General features: G+C 45.2%; 1 protein-coding gene across 3 annotated transcripts in view; it reads left to right on the top strand.

Moving 5' to 3' along the window:
• The first annotated feature begins 4,468 nt into the window (after positions 1-4,468).
• Positions 4,469-23,494, top strand: part of LOC146801871 (transmembrane 4 L6 family member 4-like) — a 232,466-nt gene continuing 213,440 nt past the window's right edge. For 2 of the 3 annotated variants that reach the window (XR_014967661.1, XR_014967662.1), the window contains exon 1: positions 4,590-4,743. The gene's annotated coding sequence lies outside the window, so the exon portion shown is untranslated. Of the gene's footprint in view, positions 4,744-23,494 lie in introns of all 3 variants that reach the window. The other variant, XM_085621399.1, reaches the window with a different exon arrangement.

Here is a 23,494-nt window from a genome sequence, read left to right as displayed (position 1 = left end):
TTTAATGCTTGTTAAGGTAATGGGGTGGGTCGCCACTGGGATGGTGCCAGTGCGCAGGGCCGTCGCTCCAGGTTATGTTCAACTAACTGCATTGGGGGCAAGTTGATGTGCATACATGGGAGTGGTGGTACTAGACCCCACCCCCCCGCGGGAGGGGTGGAGATGTTATGCAATGTGACAAAGTAATTCCAACAGCTTATGTATATTTGTAAATTGGTGCATAGTATTGAGTAGTGTGTGTGTTTAATAAATGTACTCTTACTTTTATAAAGCAAAGTACAGACTGGACAATCAATTATTAAGTGTTATTTTTGTGCACCTGCAAATGGCGATTGCTAGCCCACACCACCTCCCTTGAGTAAGCCTCAGACTACTCTGCAACGCTACCCTCTGAGAGTCAGGCGCTACAATTGGGTGTTTGGTTCCCAGTGAAGGACAAATGTAGTCATGTTATTTGTGCAGGCCTCACAGATGCTGTCTCGTTTTCCAACACCTTCCCAAAAGCAAAAGTCACGTCAGATGGCGTTTGGAAACATATTATCAAAATTACACACAACCAAAATGCAACATCTTCGGGACAATAATTCTTCAGCTTCACACTACCAGAATCTCCATTTCAAATTTCGCAGACTATGCCTCTGATGAGGACGTCCCCTCAATCCACCTGCAACGTGGACCTTTATGACGCATGGTCCTTTAGTCTGATTGAGGGCTGAGGATTACTCCATAAACCATACCGTTTTCGAGACTCACGACCCTGTTGTATAACAGTTTCTCAGTTATCGGGAGTCCCAGAATGATACAGACCCGCACTGGGACTCAGGATTCTCTGATCTCCATCCTCACCTGGTCTGGTTTCCACTGGTTTATCTTCCGACTGACCGTCAAGATCCGGGGAATCAATCTCAGGGTTGTAGACAGGTGGGGCACCGCCCTGACTGGGATGGAACTTCTTAAATGCCGAAACATTTCAAGTGATGGTCTCTTGCCTCTGATGTGCGGTGACCTGAGTGCCATGCAGAGATGTAATGTACCAGGGATCATGTTCGAAAGGTAATCGAAATTTGCTGCCCGGATGTCGATCTTGCACAAGCACTAAGTCACCAATTTTTAGACAAGAAATCTTGGCTCTTCGCTGATGACTGACCTTCTCATTGGACTTCCTCCTCCGCTCATAGACCACCTGGTCATTCAGTGGACCTGGAATCCATCTTGAATGATGAGGGATAGAATCCACAATGACTCTTCCCGTTGAGAGGTGTCCATGTGCTCGCCCTGTGGTAGAGTAGGGGGTCTGTCTATAATCTCGCAAGAAGAAATAGGTGGCTTGTTTGGGGGACTCTTGGTTCGGCCAGGCAATCCGAATGACTTTATTCAGTGTCCTCATAAATCACTCCATTGGCTTGGGGCCACCTTGGAGTGATTTTCTTGTGGACAATCCGCAGTGAGCTGAGGTAGGAGGCGATTTTCTGCTCCTGAAAGGGAGGACCATTGTCAGTTCTGAATTCCTTGATTAGCCCATGTGTCGCCATGAACTTCTCCAACTTTGGTATGACTTCAGAAGCACTCAGAGAAGACAGGATTTCCACCTCTGGATACTTGGAATAATCATCGATCATTACCAGTGAATGCTTTCCATATGGGAGACTCCCAAAATCCATGCTAGCACATTTCCACGGGCCACTTGGACCTTTCTCAGTTGGTACGGGTGCTGGAGATGGATAATGCATCCTTGGTAGCCTCCTGTTCAGGCCCCCATAACCAGGTGACTGATCCTTTGGTTAACTCTCGGAGGGGCAGTGTCAGCGAAGTGAGATCTTTTATGAAGCGTCAACGATAATTGACCATGCCGAGGAAAATTAACATCTTGGTCACAGTGGTAGGTGCGGGTGCTTCTTTGATATCCTTCACTTTCTCGGGGTCCACAGCAACGCCCTCTGATGAGCATCTGTAACCAAAAACTGGAGTTTTTGCTGAAGAAACTCACACTTGTTGCGCTGTAGGGAGAACCCAGAATCCTGAATTCTTTGTAGTACTTTTCGTAACTTGATGATGTGCTCAGGTACGGACATTGCATGAATCAGAATGTCATCGCTGACATTTACCACCCCCGAAAGGTCCATGAGAAGCTCTTGGATTGAGTTCTGAAATATTTCAGCGGCACTCAAAACTCCAAAAGTCAATCGCCGATACCACCTCAGTCCCACATGCGTTGAGAAAGTCTTTATGTAACGTGACTCCTCGGCAAGAACCAACTGGTGGTATCCTGAGCGTAAGGCCAGCTTCGAGAACCAGCTGGCTCCGCTGAGCTCACCAATTAGGTCATCAATTGTTGGAGTGAGTTGCCTTTCTCTTTTTATCGCAACGTTCGGCAGGCGCATGTCCACACATATCCTCACTTCGCATGGTTGCCTAGGCCTCCCTGCTACAAATATGGGTGACACCCACGGTGTGGGCCCTTTCACCTTCTCGATTATTCCTGCAGCTTCCAGCTTGTTTAGTTCCTTTTCCACAAGAGGCCTTAGGTGGAACACAATGTGCTTGTGTCGGAGAGCCACTGGCTGCACTGATAAGGCTATGTGTAAGTGAATTTCTTTGTCTTTTAGTCACCTGATGCCTTCAAATACCTGGGAAAATGTATCTAAGATGTGGTTGAGGGCCTCCTGATGTATCCCAAAGGCAAATGTTACGATCCAAAGAGCCCCAGCTGTTCTGCATCCTAGGAGCATGCCTTGACCCTCTTCAGTCACATACACTTGGGACTCGATGGAGTGAGGTCCATATGTTAGGGTGGTCTTGAACCTTCCTCGCATCACTAGCGGTCTTTCCTGCCCATATGCAAATACTTTGATCCTGGCCAGGCTTAGTTGTGGGAGTGAGCGCATGGCCCCATCCACCGACATGATGTTGATTGTTGCGCCTGTGTCCACCGCTGCGGTGGAGGGGTGATCGCCCACCAGTATTTTGCATTGTGGTAACTTCCTCATGGTACAGGATGCAGTGCCAATGGGGAAGACTGAGTGGACCGTATGTTCTTCACTATCATCTTTGTCCTCTCACTGCTTCTTTCCTGCCCCTCTGGGATAGCATTGACAGTGGTGCGCGGAGCTCGTCCCTTGCTCGAGCGGCAGACTTTCAGGAAGTGGTTAAGTTTTCTGCACCCAGTACTCCTTTTTCCTCTTGCCGGACACTCTGAGGGTCAGTGAGTGGGTGCACCACAGTAGCCACAGGACCAAATTCTAAGGTTCCTCCTTCGGTCTGGTGGTGTAGTCGTGGTCGGGTTTATTACATTAACTGGTTCTGTTTTGATGGGCTTCTGTAATGCAGCTCCCATGTGCGCAGCACGAGCTCTGGACAATTCTTTGGTCCGGCGTAACATCAGGATATTGGCTAATAACTTGCCCGACTCCTCCAGAAGCCACTCCCGCAATTTCGCTGATGCACACCCCTAAATTATTTGCTCATGTATTTTTTCAGTTTCGTCGTTAAATCCACATGTACTGGCTAATTCCTTGAGGCGAGCATGGAATACATCAATTGATTCTTCGGCCTGTTGTCTCACCTGTCCGAACACAAATCTTTCGTAGTCCTGATTTGCCATTGGTTCGGAGTGAGCTGTTAAGGCTGCTCTGAGGGTGAGGTGGGTCTTTGGTGCAGCTTCATTGATTGATCTGGATATTTTATAAATGTCTCTTCCAGCCAAACGGAGTAGCATGGCACGCTTTGCGCATTGTCTACTCTAGTGGCCACAAGAGCAGCATGACTCTCTCCACCCATTCCTTCCAATTAGGGGCGTGTGCCATGGTTTTTTTTATGCTGGACTGTGAATTGTTGCTGAATGTACTTTGCTTGACAGAGGTACGTGTTAGTGATGGCCCTCCTCACAGACTTTTCGGTGATATACTCAACAATTCAGCTCTTTTCAACTTATTATCTTTGGTAACAAAGTCCCTTTTGACTAATATTAAGGCCCCCGGCTCGGGAGAACTAATGAACAGCGCCGTGAGTGACGTCATCGCAACTGGCGATACTACAATGGCCAGTGGTGTTACAGCAATTATTGAGGGGCCCCACAGGATGTGTTGAGGGGCCACTGAGGCTTCGATAACTCACCTGGCCAGTGAAGGATTGGTAGGCATCTAATGTTGGGCCCCCTCTACCCTCTGGATGTAGCCCTAGGATTCTACCAGCATGCCAGCGATTTGAAGGACAGAGTCAGTCTCGAGGCCCAGGCCATAGCAGAGACAACTTCATCAGTATTTCAGTTTGGGAGACCCGCGTTCGAGCTCCATCTATTAAACCTGCAAGGTTGAGAACACGTGCGTGCTTTTGGGAGACAAAGAAAGAACCGCCTCCGCCCGTCTGGACAGTGTCCTGCTTTGTGACTAGAAAAGTGAGCCCAGTTAATCAGTGATAACGGGGTTGGCGGCCAGGGGGGCAGAGCAGCAGACTTCCTGCTAGGTTCAGTGAGACGGAGCACGTGTGAGAGCGGCGCTCGCGGTAGCCTGCCGTCTGGCCAATCCACGGTGGGCGTTCAAGGCCCTTCCAAATTCCTCTGCGATAGCTGCTGTTTGTCCCGCGTGTTCCACCAGTCAGAGGGGGGTCTGTGCACTTCGGAGGCTGGTGCTGAGTGTCACGGTGAGCAGGAGGGACCTTTAGCAAAGCCCGGGTGTCCAACAATTAATACTGGGCTTGGGCTACCGTCGTCACAGGCATTTCACTAAGGATCGTTTAAAAAAAGAGGTAAGTGGATAAACATATCGTTCAGCATCGCTAATGCCAGTGTCAATTCCTAAAAGGACTCTTCCTTGAGGACTGTGGACATGCATTCAAGGCTGACGGGGAAGTTGGTCAGGGGTGTGAACGCACACGCTGAGTGGTGCTTCCTTTAAATGTGTATGTACCAAATGGAAAGGCGCGCATCAAAGCATAAAATCCGTGAAGTAAAGGGCGCGCGCACACTCCTAAAAGAACTCTTCCTTGAAGACTGTGGACATGGACATGCATTCAAGGCTGACGGGGAAGTTGGTCAGGGGTGTGAACGCACACGCTGAGGGGTGCTTCCTGTACCTAATGGAAAGGCGCGCGTCAAAGCATAAAATCCGTGAAGTAAAGGGAGCGCGCACACTCTTCCGGTGCACCGCTGGGGTCAGAACGCTGCCAGCTTCGAGACGCTGGGCGCAAGGGGTCACGTGATGGGGGGTCATGGGTGGCACATCTGTATTTAGCACTACGCCAGTGGCTCTCGTCAAGTCTTGCAGCGCGCGCTCAGGCGGCTGTCAGTGCAGGGTGCTGTTTTTTGTCCCCGCCATATCTGGGCCAGCAACCCTTCCACTTAAAATCTGCTGTCGGCGCCATGAAAAGCGGCGTGCAAGCCATGCATTACAAGCATCGTGAGAATATTGTTCTAGTGGAAAAAAACACTGCCATGGCTACAGGAAGTTAGAACCATTAGACCATTGTTTTCAAGTTGAATCTTGAAACATGACGGGACATTACTGTGCGCTCTGAAGTTCACCTGGAGCTTTCATGAAGCATTCTTTGGAAGTGTATTAATGAAGTCTTGGCAGATAAGGTCATCTGTTCTTCATGGGCATGTTTTTTATGGACATTTTAGTACCTGATTATGCATTTCTAATTTGCCTCGACCGTACATGTTTCTTTTTTATACAAACATTAGACGAGGGAGGGGTATCCGGCGAGGGAGGTTCTTGTGCCATGGCAGTGGGCTCTACTACCTATTTAATAAATATAAACAGTAACTTATATGTATATATTCACATTTCTTTATTTTTGCAGCACCTTTAAGCTCCAGATCCCTTGTATCGTATACTAGGATAGACTCCAAGTGTTATACTTTGTGTTATATGTTTTACAGGATATCATTACTGACTGCCATTGGAAGTGTGTGAGATTAACAGGGACTATAACCTAGGCCTTTGGTCATCAATGTTGTATTGCTGACGTTTTGAATGAATGCCTCATTGAGTTTCGAAATCAGGCTTATAAAGAATGACCCAAAGTTGGAAAATCCTCTCCAGGCAATCTCGCCCATCAAAATGCCCACGGCCACTGCCTGTGCCTGAGAAACTGTGCAGTCTTTGCCTAGTTAACTGCTGCATATTTAGCCGTCTTCTACTTATCTATGCCTGTATTTATTATTTTTCCTATATTATATATATATTATATTCAGGTAAATAACCTCAGCAAATAAAGGCCCAGCAGCATTGATATAGCAGGAGCCTGGGGTAGGCATGCATGCCTTGCTCCAGTGGATGGGGGGTGCTGGTGCTTGCAGTAGAGCAGCTGTTCTTAACCCTTTGACTTCTGTGGATCCTCAATAACCCGGGGACCCCTACCTGAGAAATTTCTCTGATTTGACCTGTGGTGAATATCGCTTTTTTTCAAAGCAGAAGGCCTTTCCTAATGTATGAAAACGTGGGTCGTGAAACACCCTACGGGTGAATATCGGTGATTCCGTCAAATACTGCACGTTTCTAGAATGTGCTTTTGTTTTTCCAACGTGTCATGAAGTTGTGATAAGAAAATGCAAAATAAAGTTATAATAGTTAAATATCTATGTGATTGTTTCATTTAGAAATGTTAAACATGTAGATGTGCGTTTAGACTCTTCTATTTCCTTCACACTATGCGCTTAGACTCTCCTCACACTGTGCGTTTAGACTCTTCTGTTTCTTTCACACTGTGCGTTTAGACTCTTCTATCTATTTCCTTCACACTGCGTTTAGACTCTTCTATTTCTTTCACACTGTGCGTTTAGACTCTTCTATCTATTTCTTTCACACTGTGCGTTTAGACTCTTCTAGTTCCTTCACACTGTGCATTTAGACTCTTCTATTTCCTTCACACTGTGCGTTTAGACTTCTTTTTCTTTCACACTGTGTGTTTAGACTCGTCTATTTCTTTCACACTGTGCGTTTGGACTCTTCTATTTCCTTCACACTGCGTTTAGACTCTTCTATTTCTTTACACTGCATTTAGACTCTTCTATTTCCTTAGACTCTTCTATTTCCTTCACACTGCGTTTAGACTCTTCTATTTCTTTCACACTGTGCGTTTAGACTCTTCTATTTCCTTCACACTGTGCGTTTAGACTCTTCTATTTCCTTCACTCTGTGCGCTTAGACTCTTCTATTTCCTTAGACTCTTCTATTTCCTTCGCACTGTGCGTTTAGACTCTTCTATTTCTTTCACACTGTGCGTTTAGACTCTTCTATTTCTTTCACAGAATGTGTGAATAGTTAGACATGGGCAGAAATGCTTGCATCTCAGGCACCTGCTCTCTAGGATTGTATGTTATAACTAAAATATATCAGATAAATGCGATATTCGAGCTGATGCCTTTACAACAATGATAGTTTGTGCTCTTGTTAAGTTAATCATTGAATCGATCTCTGTGAGCTTTATCATTGTTTTCATTATATGAAGTGAAATAATAACAAAAATAAGGGCTTTTTCAACAAATCTCTTGATCAGATCCTATAAAAACCCAAGTATCAGACTGCAGGGGAGAGAGGACTTCACATGGGCGTTCAAGGTCAAGATTAACCACAGCATCAGCATCCACCGTAAGGAAAGGCTGTGGTGAGGCATTCAGTCACTGAATCACAGAATTTGTAAAGCGCACCACTCACCCTCGAGGGTCTCAAGGTGCAGAGGAGGAAAGGGGGGGGGTGGAGGGGGGGGGGGGTTGCCGCTACTGGTCGAACAGCCAGGTCTTGAGTCGCCTCCTGAAGGTCAGCAGGTCTTGGGTCTGTCGTAGGTTCAGAGGAAGGGTGTTCCAGGTCTTGGCGGCGCGTTGGGAGAAGGATCTGCCACCGGTGGTGGATCTTCGAATGCGCGGGACGGTGGCCAGGGAGATGTCAGCAGAGCAGAGCTGGCGGTTGGGAATGTAGAAGGAGAGTCGACTGTTGAGGTAGGCTGGGCCGGTCTTGTGGAGTGCCTTGTGTGCGTGGATGAGGAGTTTGAAGGAGATTCTCTTGTCGACGGGGAGCCAGTGCAGGTCTCTCAGGTAGGGGGTGATGTGGCTGTGGTGTGGAACGTCGAGGATCAGGCGTGCATTCGACCTTCACTGGCTGGTGCCTGGGCTGTGCTTGTTCTTGGACAGACACGGCTACCCTTGCCCTTGAGATAAGAATCGCAGGCTCGGTATTCCGGATGAAACAACAGACCCTATTGTCCCAGACCATGTTTGCGCACCGTCTTTGAAGCTCAAGAGTAGATTTATTATTTACTAATGTGCTAGAACTAGCATAGCGCCTAGAGATTGTTCCAGGGCTATAAAATTCAATAACCATGTTAGATTTGTTTTATTTATTTCATTATTCATGAATTGCTTTGTTGCTTTAATTCTGTATTCTGTGATTTTACCATTCATATTGTGTGCGCCCAAAAAGGCTTTTTTGAAATAAGCATGTTAAACTTCATATTCTGTTTCCAGTGATCCTTGAGTGTGAGATTCCTTTACGTAAGAGGGTATGAAGTCCCCGAACTTGTCTTATGAGACTGACCATTACTAGGAGACACTTCATATGCAGCACTGGTCAGTGGGTTGTGTCTTGGTTGAACTCCAACTGGATTTCTAACTCGGGTTACCACACTGACTAAGTCCTTAGTAGCTATAAAACTGACAACTGTGACTCTAGGGGGACCCTAGAGAACACATCAGAACCTCAAACTAATACACAAAAAAACGGAAGATAACAGAATCAAGTATGTATATAAACATATACACAAATTATGACGTTTTATTTAATTCACAAATAATACAAAAATCAAACTTTTCATATTAATGGGAAGGTTAAAGCTTTTCAATATATGGTTTATTTCTAAAAGTCAATGTGCTATGTTAGATAATAGCACATCACTCTATTTCTTTTTACTCTTTATGCATGTTGTCCTTTTGTTGGCACAAAACACTGCTTTATTTGAGGCCAACAGTCATTCACACTAGACTCAGTTTGTTGTACTTGCGTCACTCCCACAGATAAAGATGGGACAGCAACTTAATTTTTACCCCCAATTTTTATTTTCTTCACATTTACAAACTGTTTTAAAAGTTTCAATTTTACATTTTGTTCATTATGTATATATATTTTATTATTCTGCTAAAATTACTTAATTTTTTTAACAGTTGCAGGCCCGCTGTGTAGTAGTTGAAGACCCCTAGGGTCTGCAGATTAAGAACTGCTGCAGTTGAACTTTAAGGTTAAGAGACATGGCTATCGAAGGGAGGGGTCAGTTACGAAATCATCAGAACAACTGAAACTGACCAATGGTTGGTACATTTTTGCCAGATTGAGATCAGAAGGAGGTCATGTGGGCCTGACTACTGTCTGTCGGAGGTGTGACCTCCATATGTATACATCACATCTGTCCCTATTTGGGGTAGAACTTGTTTGGTACCTAGAACAGGCCATATTATACATTTTTTCATTTTTTTTGTTCTTTTTTAAAAATAAATTATTCACAAAGCAATTTTGATGGAATGGCAACATTTACCCCTCTTGTCTGCTCCAAAGCTCCCACTTTCAGTGTTTCTTTGTTATAATGTTATTTATGTTCAATTTTGTGATTGTCAGACCTCATTCGGTGGTTCTGTGAGTACCGAACCATGGGGATTATGGGCGTTTACCACTCCTATACCAGGACTTATCTACTATGGCTGTACGTACTAAGGCCCTAGAAATGGAGCCCCAGGCTCACCACTTTAGCACTTGACTCTCAAAGGTAGATGTGGGCAGCAGTTCAAGGCGTATTCAGGGACGTTGTGTGAGGTCAGACACTTAGAAGTGACCAATGCACACAATAACCCACCAGTAATTACAATGTCTGGACAATACTTGAACTTAATAAAAGAGAACTATTTTTTCCTACAATAACTTTATACTACTAAGTATCTTAGTGAGCTACAGGCACAACACACTACAAAAGATTACTCTACAGTGGTTTCACTATGTTAAAGTGCAATACTCCCTCGGAATTCCATAATCCGGAATCATGCGTTTAACCTTCACACAAATAAGGCAGATGCTTAGGTTATCTCTCCCTCCCACCCGCAATTGGTGACCATCGGGTCAGTGTCTGGTATTAATCTTCAAAACATTCTGTCCTCCTCTAGCTGGCTCAAGAGGAGCAGTCACAACTTTACCCGGGCCAAAGATGCAATTCAGTCTCCACCAGCACTCCTGCCGCTCTTCAAAGGCCTTATGTCCAGTCCTTCCCCTATTCCCAGGTTCCTTTGTGAGAGCTGATAGTGGAGAGGTCAGTTGAGGCAACGAGTGGAGGTCACAGTTTGGTTTGACGCTCCTGCTGACACTGATGGACAGGATTCTGTGGACAGAGGCACTCCACTGGGCAGGTTTTTCTCCCGGTTTCTCCTGCTGAGTCATGGTGAGGTCAGGTTCTCCCCACAGGCAGTCACATGATGAAGCTGGCCTGCAGTGCCGGGTGTCAGTGATGTGGCAAGATGTGCAGTCACATGATGAAATGGCTCAGACGCTCTGTAGCGCAACGATGTTGATAGCATGAACCAATGATTTGGCACAGTTGCCGTTGGGCAGAACAAAGCAATGGCGGCTCCCCCGCTAAGGCAGAGGAGCGTCGCCCCACTGTTCGCGGAGCAGTGTAAAAGAAAAAAGAAAATGATATGTAACATAAGTTATTATCATTTATTTTTAGTATCCGCCAGGTTCGGACGGGGCTGGGCTCTTGTGGTGAAGGAGGAGGAGTGGTTGCTGCACTCTAAAGTGCGCATGATGGTTTGGCCGGCCGTCTTAGCTTCGCCAAACTGTCATGCACACTTTGCATGTTCTCCACCAAGGCTGCATCCCAGCCTGGGTGGAGATCATGCACTGGCTCCCATTCCCTGTCTGAGCACCGAACCACGACACTCCTACCAATCACAGTGCTGTATTGCAGCATTGTGGTTGGCTCAGGGGGTGCCTGGGGCTTCCTTCTTTCGGCTGGAATGGAGGGACAATGTGGGAGACACGGAGGAGAGATGTGGAGCTCAGGTAAATGAATTGTTTTTTTAAACCTCCTACTCACCCTCCCACCCTTCTCTCCGCCCTCCTTCACCTCCGCACCGTACCGACCACCACTTCAACAAAGCCAGCACTATAGGCAGCTACACAGATGAAGTTGCAGAGCTGCGCCATGGCACAATGATGTCAACAGCATGGGCAAGCATGCTGAGAGCAGTTTAATTGATTTAGGCCTCTGTTCTTTTACAGTACCCTACGTCATGGGGACAAACTCTGTGGCACAATTCTTCTGTAGACAGCTGCAGATAGCCACCTCACAAGCATAACCCTTGTACACCTCGGCTCCTCCGGGCAGTTTCATAGTCAGTTCTCTGTAGTTCTCTTGTCTGGACAGACATTCTCTCAGCTTGGCATTACCCTTTTGAAGGCAGGTTGTAGTCTTCTGGGGCGGTGATCCCTCATCCTGTTGAGAAGCTGCCAGACAGGGACTTCAGCCTTAGATTATAAAAGTCCCCCAACATCCTGGCGGGTGTAGACTTCCTTGTCATGAGAAATCCTAGACCACCAAGTGAAAGCTGCAGCCACTCACTCTATATACAACCCTTGAAGACAACCTTTGCTGATTTCAGGTTTCTGTCGCATAAAAGGTTTCAAAGAAGTTCCACCATTTGGTGAATTGGGGGCAGCCAAGTCAGACACAGTCTTTATTCTTCAGGTGATAGCAGGAAGCAGGGTCAGTCTGGGAACACTGTACACAAAGGAGGGGACAGTCTTCACATCTGCCAATCAGCTAACTTTTGCCGGTAGCACCTCTGTGGGAACAAACGTCCAAACATGCCTAAGGTTCAAATACACTGCTGCCTCCTGTCCTCTCACACCAAGCAATTTCATTAACTACCAAAAGACTAAGTTGGAGTCTTAGTTTTGCAATTTACATAGCCAATCTTGAAGGGGACCTCCATCTTGTATACAGTGTCCACACAGTGGAATCAAAATGGATTCTGCAGTGTGCATTTGCTAACCTAGAACACATACTCTGTGCACACGTCTGCCATACAATGAAGGTATGTACACATGCAGACACACACATAAACTACAGCCATGCATACTGGGATGTAATATAGGACACGGATGTAATGAGCTTAACAGACAGTTTACACAGCGAGGCTGGAAGGCTACTTGTCTCCATAGGCATCAAGGAAACAGTTCACACTGCCACCACTATCCGTATCCTACAATCCGTTGAGGGGACAGTAGGCCCACTCTTTATGGAGGGTACCCTCTGTGCGTCCCTGCGAACCGAGAGCCTTTATCTGGGTCAAATCACTATATGGTGCCTTGCCTCAGTGGCTGTCAGTGCACATGCATGGGTTTCATGTGTGTTGAGACTAAAACAAAAATGCGAAACTGGACAGAAATTTACATGCTGGTTCACTTAGAGGATCATGTCTGCAAATCATGCAGGGGACAGTCCCATTCCAGACGTGACTTTGCTCAGTTATTACGGTGTTATTTATATTTATATTTATATATATTATTTTGATTATTATTATTACACGTCTTCATTATTACCTGTGATATTTTAACATAACCTTTGATTAACTGATTGAACATAGTTCCTCTCTGAGAGACAGTGTTGTTTTGCTAGTGGCGGGCCCCCATGCTGTTCGAAGGTTGACATGCCATGGTCTTGTACATACATAGAAGTCCTTCTGCTCGAGCACAAGATTGACGATAACCACATACACTGTAGCTACAATATTCCGCCATTTCTCGCTTGCTCACAGAAAGGTGATCACAGTCAATGCAGAATCATTTCAAGGATTAATAGCAGCCTGAGGACCATCAGAATTCTCCCCCATTCCAAACATTTATGATTTAGAAATGTTAGAAATTGAAACAAGCATTTGCAATGCAATAGGTCTCGTATTTACACGAGTTTAAGCTATTGGCATTGTAAATGAGAATGCCTTTTATTTAGGTTTTAAAAACAAAAATAAAAGGCATTGTCATTTGCAATGTCAATATTTCAAACTCGCGTAAATGCGAGACATATTGCATTGCAAATGCGTGTTATAGGGAGTGTCCAAAATTCGCATTATTTGCATATGCATAAGTACGTGAAATGTTTGAAATGTTAGACGAAATTACACAGAATTATGAGAAATATAAAACTAGCATTTGGCAGTATACTTGAGCGCAAGATGTGTTAGTGCAGAGGACACGTTTGAGCTGAAAAAAAATCTCCTGGAAAGAAGCAGCCACTCGTGTTCTGGTCGTCTGCATGCTGCCTTTGAGCACGTGCATAAATACGCAGCATGGTGAAATAATTTAATTTCTGGAATTTTGTGCTACTATCGTACCGCAAAATTGCGCCTCGTAACAGCATTTTAACCGGGCCCAATATATACCACAACAGAGTAAATAATAATTAGTATTTTTTAATAATAATTAGATCAATAAAACATCAACTAAAATATGATTTTCATGATATCGTAATCCTACAGTAAAGCATAACTTTGAGTTGAGTCGTCCAGAAAGGTTTGTCGCTGTTCGATAAAGAGAAACATGGATTGAGTTTACGAGTATAATTGGTCTTTGACATGAGATGTGCACATTCTCATTACAACACACAGCTAAATGAAATTGTAAACAGTCCAAATGCAGAGGGAAATAAGGACTCCATGCTTTGCAATAAATAATGCTATCCAATAAGGGACACCCAAAAAACCCAGAAAAACGTATTCTGTGAAGTCTGGAAAGAGAAGGTGCAGCAGGTGCAGTGGCACAGCTGTGTATGTGCGTGTGTGAAAGTAATCGCGATCGCGATCACATCAAAGCGGCCGTGCAGCCCGCGAAAGTGAAAGCAAACGAGTGCTTTCAGGCCTCCAAATGGTGCGCGCGCCCAGCCGACGCACATGCACTGTATTTGGAGGCCTGAAAAGCCACTGTTTGCACTGCCAAAACTCGCTTACTATAAGTCTCGCCAGAGCAGCGCTAAAGCGCTGTCTCAGACGAGACCTAAAAATGAATACCAGCCCAGATACAAATAAGAAAGAGTGGAATTGCAGAAATGTATGAGACTCGATAAATTGAATTCCATCAGTCAATCAAATAGGCTTTATTCCATTTATATAAATCATAAAAGCACAGAATACATATTCACATCATAAAACATCGAAGAAAACATTAAAATATAAAAAGACTCATAAATAAACATTACAGCAGCCCGCCTCCCCATCAATCCGGTTCCACAAGAACAATCCATTGCATTTACACGCCAGTCCACCCTCACCCATTTCTGTTTCTGATTACAATTGATCGTTTTATAATGTTTAAAACTGCACAGATTAATTTAATTAATTTCAGTACAACGTGGCACGTGATCATAAATATATGATTTAGTCACTGCAATTTTTCTGTGTATTAATGGATTTGCAACAGTAGTTGCATCGTCTGGCATTTACTGCTTGATTTGCACAATCGACAAAAAAAAAATTCTAGCACCCACAAGCCAAAAGCTTCTAAAACAAGTATTGGCAAATCAAGAGGTCTGGCTTTCTTTTAGTGAAGGCAGAGAACCACAAAAATACGGGTAGACATTTGGCCATAGACAGCAAACACACATTCTCACATGTACATATAAGCCCCGCACAGCCATACAGGTGTTGATGCATACACATCTATAAACTGCCTGTGAGGTGCATGTATGCAAGCTGACTGTGTGCTTTTGTGATAGTGTGTGGTGCCTGTGTACACAAATCTTTGTGTAGACGTGTTGGTCTGTGCATGGACTGTAGTAAAGCCAAATCTGCTGGCGATGCCAATGCTTGTTGCTAAGTCTAGTTTTGTTGTTGATATTTGTCAGTGTATTTATATAGCGTGAACTAGTCCCGAAGTCGATGGAGCGCTTTAGGCACGGTGAGATAAAGTCATTTGCCCAGAATCACAGGATGGTGAGCCGACGCCGAGACTCGTGCATGGCTCCCTCGCTTCAAAGTCGGTAGCTCTGGCCATAACGCCACATCTTTGTTTCCACCTAGAAGTATCTTGGCCGTCATGTCGCTCCATTTTATGAGAATGCCAAGTATCCACTTCGGGTGTTTCATTGTGTCAACGTTGAAAGATTGAAATGCTTTGGAAGGATGGTATTGTTACTGGGCAGAAAATCGCTCCAAAAAAGAAATATTGTATCGTTTATGGTTGCAAAAATAATGACTCCTTTGTAGCTGTTAGCGTGTAGGCATTTTTGATAAAGATGAACGTCACTCTTTGGGCCTCTCGCGTGTAAATATTGACAGTAGTTGCACAGACACTGACAAAGCTTGCACTCACAGAAAAGGTGTCACGATAGGCCTCGATGGCTGTCCCCTGTGGTAGGGTCTTGGTACCGTCCGGTGCACATGTAATATCCCTCTCCACTGGCTGTTTGCAAGAAGAAAGGATATATTCTATTGGCAAACATCGCAGGGGCTGCAGGCTCGAAATAGGAGCCCCCTTTAGAGGTCACGGCCCCCTTACAGAGACCAACTCGAGAAACCTCACCCCGTATGGGGGCGCCCCCAATAGCGTGGGTGAAGTTTGGAACGGCCCCCAGGCTAGCTTTCAAAGACCAGCCAGGCCCTTTGCACATCAGTGGTGTGGGTTACAACAGCACAGGAGACAATTAGGGGTGCATCTTGCATTTTTTCTATAATATGTCACGTGGGTGTGTTGACGAGTTCCCTTAGCTCAAGCACAAAATGGTGCCTTGCTCAAGCTTAATACGACCCTTGACCTCTATGATGCAAATCTCTTTAAACATTGCTGCTCCCCCTCCTGCCTCCTATGGTTTGCAACATAAGGTTTGAAGTGAACGCCCAACGGAGACCACATGATGTCATTCCATCTTCTCAGTAGAAGTGGGGGCCCATATCCCCAAATCTCAATCTATACATTTATTTTAAGTGTCAACTCTGCTAAGTTTTCAGCTGCTGTGATATATGCCACTATTAACAGACTAAGAATGATTTTTTCATTTTGCTTAAAAAAAATGTAAGGGTTAGTTATGATCAGACGGATGAAATGATGAGCTATATTAACAAACGCTTGTGAACACCGATCTGCAAACACATTACGGGATACACTAAATTAAAGTATACAGTTGTGCTTGCATAACTTCTGCTGGATTTTTATGTTCCTCCTTTAGCCAGACAGAATTCTGCTCAAAGATCAGAGATTGCATTGAAAGCATACTTTCTGGACAAGAGGAGCAGTCATCGCTTTAACCCCCACTGCGTTGTTCATTTTTTAACACTTCCTTCTGAAATATGAACACAGAATGGCTGTGAGATCGCAGAGGGCTATCCAGGTGGCAGAATTTGCTAAGACTCTGTGTTTAATTTGAGCCGGTGGTTTCTGGTGCTTAGCACTTGCACTTTATTGTCAATCAACACTGGAGCTTGTGACAGTCTGCCACAAGATGGTGCTGTCTGGCTAATTGAGATGACAACAACAGTTCATTATTATTTCAATATACATTGAAAATTATTATTACCGCCGCTCAAACCATTCTTATGGCTTTGTGCAGGGCTAGACTGGCCTTAGCAGGCACCAGGCATTTCCCCAGTGGGCCACCAGGGTGGGGCCGGTTTTGGGCCCCGGGGGGCCATTTTTGTTACCAGGGCCTGCAATATCGGCCCCCTGCTGCCTAAACCGGCCCTGTCAAACAGCTCGGCTGTACCCCCTCAACCCCTCCCTAGGGGGCCGGCCGAGCAGTGTGCTAGGTCCGAATTCAGTTCCCAGTCCGGCCCAGGTTTTGTGGTCTTGAAATAGTCTGAATTGTCACACTTGTAGGAGTGTGATAGTTAGTAGAAGTGCTGTTATTATCATTGGCAGCATAGCAGGGGTAATTTGTGGTGCCTGCTGGAGTGGCCTCCAGCCGAGAGCCCTGGCACTGATTTCTTTACAAATTACGCACTGGTCCGGCCCTGGAGTGGCTTGCCTCATTCCTTCATGAGCGGTCGTTCGAGGTAACAGTCCCCCCGCATGCCTCAGGCGAACACCCCATAAAACAATGGGTGCCACAGGGTTCCTCCCTTAGCCCCCTGTTATTTAATCTTTACATCCACCCCCTGGCTGCAGTAGCCAAGATCAGAGGACTGACCATGGACTCCTTCGCCGACGATACACAGTTGGTGGTGACACTCTCGAACGACACCGAGCGGGACACCCTTAAGTTTCAGGGCGACCTAGCGGCAGTCGCCGAGTGGATGACCGCCAACTGTCTCCAGTTGAATGCCAGCAACTCGGAGGTATTGCTGGTGGGGAAGGACCATGGTAGTGGAGTGAACTCTGGTGGCCCGCAAGTCTTGGTAGTGCCCCCCTGCCCCAAGCAGGTTGTGAAAAATCTGGGGGTGTGGCTGGATCCGTCCCTCAACTTCCGAGTTCAAACCAAAAAGGTAGCAGGGACCTGCTTCGGACTATTACGGGGGCTTAGACCCCTTTTGAGTTTCTTTGATGCACCCACACGACAGATCATCATTCAGGTGTCTGTAATGTCAAGACTGGACTATGCCTGCTCTCTGTATCTGGGGCCCAATAAGGCTGAAATTCTGAGGCTACAAAGGACACAGAACGCGGCAGGAAGAACCCTTCTTGGTTTGCAGAGGTCCTGCCCGGTGTCTGACGCCATTAGTTGTCTTCACTGGTTGCCCGTGGCCAGGCAAGTTGAATTCAAGGCTCTACGCATTTCTTTCAAAGCCTTGAAATTGACCACACCTAGTATCCTGGCTAACTTCCTCTCGCCATATGTTCCCTCACGACATCTCCGCTCACAGGGTCAACACCTGGTGGTGGTCCCCGGACACAGAGAGTCCGTGCTGGAGGCAGCTCCTTTCGTAGTAGAGCGGCCCTCCTCTGGAACTCACTTCCTGCTCACATCCAGAATTCAGGAAGGCCATTAAAACTCCACCTTTTCCCTGCACAGGAGTCCTATTACCTGTTCCGCCCGCTCGTGTCAGTTGCTCTGCTGTCAGCGCCGGGACGCCCTTTTGCTGGGGCAGCTGTTGCGCTTTACAAGTTGTGGTAACATAACATAACAAGGCTGGAGCTGCAATGATTTTTTTACATAATACGCTAAGCTCTGCCTTCCTAGAAAGTGAGGTAGTGGTAGGTTTGGAAAGGAGAGCCTCTCCTAACCAGGGGGAGGACAGGAGCATGCATTCAGCCACTGAAGCCCCTCAACATTTTGACCTGCAGCACTGAGTCTGGGATTGCACAGTGCCTATGCGTGTGCATTCAAATCCCTTTTCAAAGAGGTTGGCACCAATCTGCCTGTCTAGAGCATGGGTAGTTACGCTGTAGTGCTGCTGCTCCAAATAACAAAGACCTATTAGGTGACCTCTAATCTTCAATACGTGGAACACTAAACGACCAACACTAACAGCAGGTCTCCGACAGACAGCAGCAGGACTTTCAGGATGCTGACTTGAAGTATCACTAAAGCGAGAATGTTGTCAACACATGCATATTCACTCACTCATTCACCTATACATTCATCTCTGTGACTTAAGCACCTACCCCAGTGATCGGTCTGTAACCTTTATGCCCTACATGCATTACCTATGCATGTCCTATGAGAGATGAAATCTCTGTTCTGTGAGAAATTAATGATTACACTATTGCCTTCTGTGAAAGAGGGAAGCTTGCTTTGCTACTGACATACAGTCCCAGGTCTGTGAGGAAGTAAAGTTTGCACTGCTGCTGCCCAATTTGAACCTGTCTTATAGTTCAAAGGCTTGTGCTGATGCAACCCTTACTGTACCTCTCGTCTGAAGCTGGGAGCTTGCACTGTTTCTGACCAAGATGTACCTGTTCTTTGAGGAGGGGTGTTTCTTTCCAATGCTGTTGCCCTATCTTATAAAAATACAAAGATATTTTGAATATACTTGCCTAGCATGCCCAGGCCAGTCAGACGCTTTTGTTGGATCCAGTACAAAAACTAGTTGCGAGGCCTTGACCCAGAGATAGTGGTTTTAGTTTCAGCCTCCCAGCTTGACCAAACTGTGTGACCCTGGGTAATTACTTTTCTTCCCTCGCCTCCTTTTCTGTGATCATCACATTTGAGAGTAACTTGAAATGATTCATTTCTAGATGTACACTGTAAATAAACCCCTCTCTTTTGTGGTTTATTAGACCATAATGCTGCCTCATCTGTAACAAAAATAAACGATTTGTATGGGTGGCACAAGACAACTGACTTGTCTCTGGGGTGTGGTTCATTAATTCTAATAAGGGCCAATCGGAGCAGTGATAAAATCTAATGCGCTAAAGTGAAACAATTGAAAATACACATTTTATGTAAAATTTGTACCTGAGCTACGAATAAAGTGTCAGTCAGCAAAACCTTCAGCCGGGTATGAGGTCCAGAATGAGCTAAGAGCTGTTCTCCTCAGCCTCCATAATTCTGCTTTTTCAGACAGGATGCATGCACTACAGAAGGCGCTCCAAATAATTTTGGGACCCAGCCGTCACCACCTTAATACCATTGCTCTATTGGTACAGGTAGTGAAGCAGGGGATGCTATGGTGTTGGGCGCATGATCGAAGTCTCAAGTCCTATATACTCCTGCTTCCCACACCCAGTCAGCTGCGAGTGAGGCTTGGCAGCATGTGCATTGATATAGAAAACAGTTGGTTCCGTTGGGTAATACAATTGCTGTTATTTATGTATTCAATACAAAGGCAACGATGTATCTCAATTTGTTATCAACAAATGAAAAACAATTTTTAGATAAGAACACACCAGGAGAAGAAAATGTGACCAAGAAACTGAGTTGATTTACTCTTTTGTTATTTAAAAAAGCATTGAATATAAATATGGCTGTCACAAACACAAGTGTATTGCGGCCATATAAAAGTGACTGTTGTGAAGAAGTGACATGTGACAAGTGAAATCAGTGGTGCACTATATACATGACATACAATGGTGACATAGATAAATGCAACTCAAAATTTCCGTCCTGTCCTCTGGTTTTTAACATGAATGTCAGACCCAATAGTGATTTTAGGTTAAGGTCAAGCAGACTGTATGGACATGTCTGACTATAACGTTGACGTTTCGACCCTGGAAACAGCGCAGAGTAATATGCGTCACAGCGGGTCTTCTTCAGGACTGTAAAAAGGCGGGGTGGACAGCCACAAAAGCGATGGTCCAATCAATGCAGTTAAAGGAGAGCTGTGATCCTAGTGAAAGATCAAAAGGACGATGTGGGGATCCAGTAACGATATCCAAAGTTAATGTAGATAATCAATTCAACAGGTTGGAGACGTTCACCATCCGGTAGACGTCTTATTGTGAGGAAAATGCTTAGAACGTAGGAGATCTCCACCAGCCGGTTGGAGTCTTAAATCTGAGCAATGGCTCAAACACTTGACTTCCACCAGCCGGTTGGAGTTGTGCGGTGTTGAGTTTGCTGGTTTGTTAATGTCACCAAGAGAGGTCGGGTACTTTAGGCTTACGCATTCATCTGCCGTCTGACTGAAGCTTCTCTCAAGACCTGGCCTGTTTCATAGCACAGGCTGCAATTACAGTGACTCATCCTGTGAAGCATTCTGAATGTGTGGAATTCCTCATTCATAGAACATTGTGAGGCCTTTTAAAGGGAGGAGTGGGACCTGTGGAAATTTGCCTCATTGTTCCCATCACCTCCCTTTGAAGGCTGCTGAACATGCACTAAGAACCATGGACTGTTTCACAATATTTGATACGAGAGACCTATATTCCTGGTGAAGACGCAGGACCACAAGGTACAATATTTGAGCACAGGAACATGCTGATGGAAAAGAGAAGTAGGGTCCATTGCTCAGCCCTCCTGTTTTTAATCTTGTGGTATGGAGACACCAGTAAACACATTTTTTAGTAGGACTGGGCGGAATCTGCGCAGTGACCCAAAAACTCTGCAGCGCTATGTGGAGTTCTGCAAGCAGCGGAGTGGGTTAGGTCGTGCCCTTCGCGCAGAGTTTTAGTGCCGGGTATTTGTGCCGTGCTTGAAAATCAGTGCAAATGGCACCATGCGCAGCGCAAGACAGTGCTGCTTCTTTCTGCCGCTCGAGTAGATATTCTACTCGAGCGGTAGCTTTCTCAACACGAACAAAAGGTTTCTCAATGCGAGTAGCACCATGCGCAGCACAAGATGGCGCTGCTTCTTTCTGCCACTGGAGTAGATGTTCTACTTCACTGTCAGCTTTCTCAACGCGAACAGAAGGTTTCTCAACGCGAGTAGTAGTGGTCATCCACGACCGCCTACATTGAGAAATCTCACCGGGAGGTGGTCTGGACTAAGATTTTCCTTGCTCGCGTTCGCCAACTTAACGTTGGCAAGCACGGGCGAGTAAAAACCTCAGCTCTGTGTAGTGGAGTGGAATTTTTTGGACTTTCACGCCCATGCTTGATTTTTAGCTCATCCACATACCATTTTATTATAGGTCTGACAGTTTAACAAATAGAGAACATAAATATCGACCTAAGTGACATAACCTCACCCAAACTATTGAACCCTTAAGTAGAAGGCTGTATAACCACTTATCAGTATCACTCTTTTGAATGCTTCCCAGTGTAGGATTGGGAACCTACTGATGAAGCATATCACACTATGTAGGTGAGTCTTCATCAATCTATGTGAGGAAATGGATGTTTGATAACTTCATTAGAGATTTGACTATTTCTTCCAGGTGGTTTGTACTTATTGTATGTTTATGAACATCCTAAGCCATTCATTTAACTCCTCTCACTCAGTGTGTTTGCTGCTTGTGCTGTACCTGTCCTGTATGTGTCAGAGAATCTTGTTATATTCCTTCTGCAACTGCCGCCTGTCCTTAACTTATTTGTGCTATGGGAGGTTGCAGTGCTGCTGTCCATGTTGAACCTCTATTGTGTTGTTGAGTATAAAAGTTTCCACTACACATAAGAAAAATGGATTCACATTGCCAATCCTTATTTTAATGCATTATGTGAGTAAAAGAGTTGGCCTCCGGACGGGGGTAGGCCAAGAAAAAATCCCACTTTGTGAGGGAACACAAACTAGAAGAAGTGCAAAGATTTAGTTGCTTGGGCATTCTCTTTTCTTATAATGGTATCTGACATACCCATCTAGAAATGGTAAAATCCCAGTTTGTTAGATCTGTGGAAGCATTAATTAGATTTGCAGGGAAAATAGGAAACAAACCCCTTCCTGAAATTTCAGAGCTCTTTAAGAGCAAGTGCATACCAATTGTTTCCTCTGGAGCATCTGTTTGGGGGTTGACAGACTTTTCATTGATACAAACATATGAAACCTCTTTCCTATGCAGACATTTAGCCATCCCATGTTCTTGCCTCAGTAACACATGGTGAAACGAATGTTTTCTATCTTGAAGATAATGTGCTGGTCACTAGTTGGCACAACATATGTTGCAAAAAAAAGAACTAAATTTACTAGGGATGTCGTTACAGATTGCCTCACGCTTGAAAATTATACATTTTATCTTGTTTTGTAAGTTCTATTCTGATATTATACGAGCCCTTATACCCCCACTTTTTTTAAAAGGAACATTTTTATTTTACCAGGATTCTTTTATTTTTTTCCTTATAGTGATGTTATTTGCTGATCTCTTTCTGCCTATGGACCTCATTATGAGTTTGGCGTTGCAGGTGTGGGACCTCCCCCTCCCGCACCAGCAAATCAAGGTAAAACTGCCCACCAGATCAGGAGTTTTCTCCACAATGGGAACATCAAAGCACCTGAACCCCATGGACTGCTGCAGTCCATACCTTGCAGGTACTGGTGTGCATGCACACAGGGGGGCACATGTTGTGCCCCCCTGTGTGCATCCACATGGCGTGAGGCACAAAGGGGTCCTGTAGGACCCTCTTTGTTTCCTCACCGCCACACTTTTCATGGCAGTCACAACGCCATAAAAGTGTGGCAGTGAGGAAACTCGTAATATGCTTCGTCAACCATATTGCAGCCTGAATACTGCTGCGCCGCTGCCAGGGACCTCTGATCCCTGGCGGTTGCGGTGGTCCACAGGCAGACTGACCGCCCTGGTCGTAATGGGGCAGTCGGAACACTGCCACCACTGCACCCCGCGAGTCTAGCGGTCCGTGGACCACCAGACTCGTAATAAAGCCCTATATCTCCCAAAAATTGAAGAGAAGAAAGTTACTTCATCATTTTGAAGAGATCAGTTATGAAAAAGAATAATTAGCAAAGTTCTGTCAACCTTTTTTGCTGCTGAATTATGTACTTTGATCTCCTTCCCGTATATACACTAGCCTTAAAGAATGCTTATGACGTGTCTGAAGTCTATTGCATCTTAAACTTGTACTTTAGGTACTGAATTTGTACCCTTGGATCTAAGAATCTCTGAATAGGTCTTGGCCTTTTCCTGCATAGCAAGACTGATATAATTTATCTTTGATACATTCTAAATAATGTTTTAAAGTATGAAATAGATAATTAATTAATG

Source organism: Triturus cristatus, chromosome 8 (genome assembly GCF_964204655.1).
Source record: "Triturus cristatus chromosome 8, aTriCri1.1, whole genome shotgun sequence".
NCBI classification, from domain to species: Eukaryota; Metazoa; Chordata; class Amphibia; order Caudata; family Salamandridae; genus Triturus; species Triturus cristatus.
This window is presented reverse-complemented; position numbering and strand designations above follow the sequence as displayed.